Genomic DNA, 3,991 nt, shown 5'->3' with positions numbered 1-3,991 from the left:
ATCCCTCAGTTCTCGCATTTAACCCCTAATTTATGTACAGACACCATTGTAGTATTCGTACCTGTAAGACTGAATATTGGGATTCTGGATACGGGAGTATATTCAAGAGGTGGGACACATGAATGAATTTAAGTCTTAAAACATCTAAATCGTATCCTGAATCAGTTGAAATTTGTATGAAAATTTAAATGGATCAGTATATCGACAATCTAAGTGAATTGTTTAATTCTGAATATGATTTAAAGCTTAACGGTACTTGTGACTTGTCAAAAACTGATATGATCCTCTGACGCATACTCAAACAAAAATATTGTGTGTAAATATGAGTGTATATATTTCTTTACTGCTTTATATTTTCAGAAAATACAAAAAGATTTTGATTTCTACTTTATTTTCGATAAACCGATGTCTGAGTTGCTGAGTTTCAAAATCTAAGTATGCTGATTGTGTTTCTGAAAACAAAACGAGTTCATTAATTTGAAACTTGAAATTTCTCGAAAAACTTCAAAAACAGTTTGTGAATATCTTCAAGGTCATTAACTTGAACTTGAATGATAATTTGTGAGGGAATTGGATTCTTTATATTGCCATATCTGTTAAGTTTGTTGACAGGGGAAGTATATTAGAGAACATGTTTAATGATTTTGAAAATATTGTTACTTATGAATGTTTGAGAATTACAGGAAAGATTCAGATTACGATCCCGAAGAGCCGAGTCTAAGGGGGAGTCTGAAGATAAGTTGTAAGTGAGGAAGAGCTTGTAGCTGAAAAGCAAGGTGATGATCTCTAAAAGCACGGAAGCTTGATGAGAGGGAGAGCCTACTGATGATGAAGTTGGCAAAGATGATCAAGACTGAAGAGGTGGCATAACAGAGAATGTTCACTGAAGACTTCGTCAATATCCGAGGGGGAGTCTGTTGGTGCATTACGTCTATTGACTTCGTCTTGTATCATGTAATAGGTTAGGATAGGTTACGATAACCAGTGCACGAGGTTCGAGAAACGAAATGTGATGAATTATCATGTTGGACCGCTTATATGAACAATGTTCATAAAAGCGATCCAAGCTAACTTGTCTGGATCGCTCATAGGGCAGGTACACATAGGCGATCCAGAAACTCTATAAATAGGGCACTGGTTATTTCATTTGTAACGGCTTGGAACTTGTAACGAAGTGCTGCCGAATTGCTTCCAGGTTGTAAACGTTATCAGAATCAATAAAGTGAAGCATTATATTTAGTTTGAGCATCTAATTCACTGATTCCGCCTTTGAATTGGAAAACGACTCTTCTGATCGACTCATTCAGGGTCAACGACGATCCAACACTTTCAAATACCGATAGCACCAGAAGACCAAGAGAAAACAACTTTCACATGTCCCTACGGAACTTTCGCATATCGACGCATGTCATTCGGTCTATGTAATGCGCCTGCAACATTCCAACGTTGTATGGTGGCCATTTTCCATGATATGATAGAAAAGACAATGGAAGTCTTCATGGACGACTTTTCCATCTTTGGAGACTCATATGACCAATGCCTCGATAATCTTGAACGAATGCTATCCCGATGTGAGGAAACTAACCTCGCCCTTAACTGGGAAAAATGCCATTTCATGGTAACAGAGGGAATAGTACTCGGTCACAAAATCTCAAGCGAAGGAATGGAAGTTGATCGAGCAAAAATAGAAACTATTTCTCGATTACCTCCTCCATCCTCCGTAAGAGCAATCAGAAGTTTCCTAGGGCATGCCGGATTTTATAGAAGGTTTATCAAGGACTTTTCAAAAATTTCAAGGCCTCTAACAAAATTACTTGAAAAAGATGCACCCTTCATCTTTGACAAGGAATGCAATCAAGCATTTCTAACCCTCAAGGAAATGCTAGTCAATGCACCTATCATGATAGCACCAGATTGGAAATTTCCTTTCGAAATCATGTGTGATGCAAGTGACTTTGCTGTTGGAGCAGTCTTGGGACAAAGAAAAGAAAAGCATTTCCACCCAATCTATTATGCTAGTAAAACTCTTAATGATGCACAAGAAAATTATACAACTACAGAAAAAGAATTACTAGCAGTGGTGTTTGCTTTTGATAAATTTCGTTCTTATTTTGTTCTTTCTAAAACTGTAGCCTATACAGACCATGCAGCCATCAGGTACCTCTTCAAGAAACAAGACGCAAAACCCCGTTTGATCAGATGGATTCTACTCCTCCAAGAATTCGACATCGAAATCAAGGACAAAAGAGGAGCAGAAAACACTGCTGCAGATCATCTCTCACGCTTAGAAGACCCAGCTTTGGAAACGATCAGAGACGAGCAAATCAACGAGAAATTTCCCACAGAATCCTTGGAAATGATGGAGAGTAGACAAGAGCCATGGTATGCCGACTACGCTAATTTCCTAGCTAGCGGTATAGTCACCAAGGGATGGCCACATCATCAAAGAAAGAAATTCTTTGCTGATGTAAAGCATTACTTTTGGGAAGACCCCTATCTTTTCAAAATGTGTGCCGACCAACTCATCCGAAGGTGTGTCCATGGTAATGAAGCACGAAGAATTCTCCGTCATTGTCATGAAGGTCCATACGGAGGACATCATGGTGCCGCAAGTACCGCACGAAAGGTATTTGATTCAGGATTTTACTGGCCAACCATTTACAAGGATGCACAAAACCTTGTAAAGACATGTGATGCCTGCCAGAGATCAGGTAATATTTCTTCCAAACACGAAATGCCTCAAAATGGCATTCTCGTTTGTGAAATCTTTGATGTGTGGGGGCTCGATTTCATGGGACCTTTCCCGCCTTCAAAGGGAAACAAATATATACTTGTGGCAGTCGATTACTTGTCTAAATGGGCGGAGGCCGAGGCTCTTCCAACAAATGATGGAAGAGTAGTGGTAAAATTTCTGAAAAAACTGTTTTCTCGCTTCGGGACACCAAAGGCTTTAATAAGTGATAGAGGTACCCATTTTTGCAATCATCAACTCGAAAAAATATTAACAAGGTATGGGGTCTATCACCGGGTCTCCACAGCATATCACCCTCAAACAAATGGGCAAGCCGAAGTGACTAATCGAGGTTTAAAACGAATACTTGAAAAAACCGTAGGAATAAATAAAAAAGAATGGGCCGACAAATTAGACGATGCTTTATGGGCTTTTCGAACTGCTTATAAAACCACTATAGGCACAACCCCATATAAGCTTGTCTATGGAAAAAGTTGTCACTTGCCAGTAGAAATAGCTCACAAAGCCTACTGGGCAATAAAAACTGTGAACTTAGATTTAGAAACTGCCGGTAAAAATCGATTTTGTCAAATAAATGAATTAGACGAGCTAAGGAATTATGCATATTCTAACTCCGAAATTTATAAGGAAAGAACGAAAAATTTACATGATAAATATATTAAGTCTAATGAATTTCGGGTAGGAGATCAGGTTCTATTGTTTAATTCACGACTTCGATTATTTCCTGGCAAGCTAAAATCTAGGTGGTCAGGACCTTTTTCCGTCACCCATGTTTTTCCGCACGGTGCAGTAGAAATTAAAACTCGAAATGGGATACCATTTAAAGTCAATGGCCAACGGCTAAAACTCTACCGAGGATCCATTGAGGATGAGGAAGAGGAGATCTCACTTCAAACGGTTAACGAATAAACTCATACCCGACATGTTACGAACAGGTAAGTGTACGTTTAAAATCGGTAAGTCTTCTAACCATTTTCGGAAAAAGGGGCATGCACACGAGCACAAAAAAAAAAAAAATTTCAAAAACCTTGCTCGGCACAAGGCCGTGTCCGCTGGACACGGGGCCGTGTCGAGGCAACTGTCGGGATAAAACCCTCTTTTCACAACCGTTACCTCATTCCACACGCCCCGTTTCGCCGAAAACGCTCTGGTTCCAGGCGATTTTCCGCAGATTTCCGACGTCACTACCACGTTTAACAACATCAAGATATGATTCTATCATCTTTAGTAGTTAGATTA

This window comes from Helianthus annuus, chromosome 1, assembly GCF_002127325.2.
Source record: "Helianthus annuus cultivar XRQ/B chromosome 1, HanXRQr2.0-SUNRISE, whole genome shotgun sequence".
NCBI classification, from domain to species: domain Eukaryota; kingdom Viridiplantae; phylum Streptophyta; class Magnoliopsida; order Asterales; family Asteraceae; genus Helianthus; species Helianthus annuus.
Note: the sequence above shows the minus strand (reverse complement) of the source record.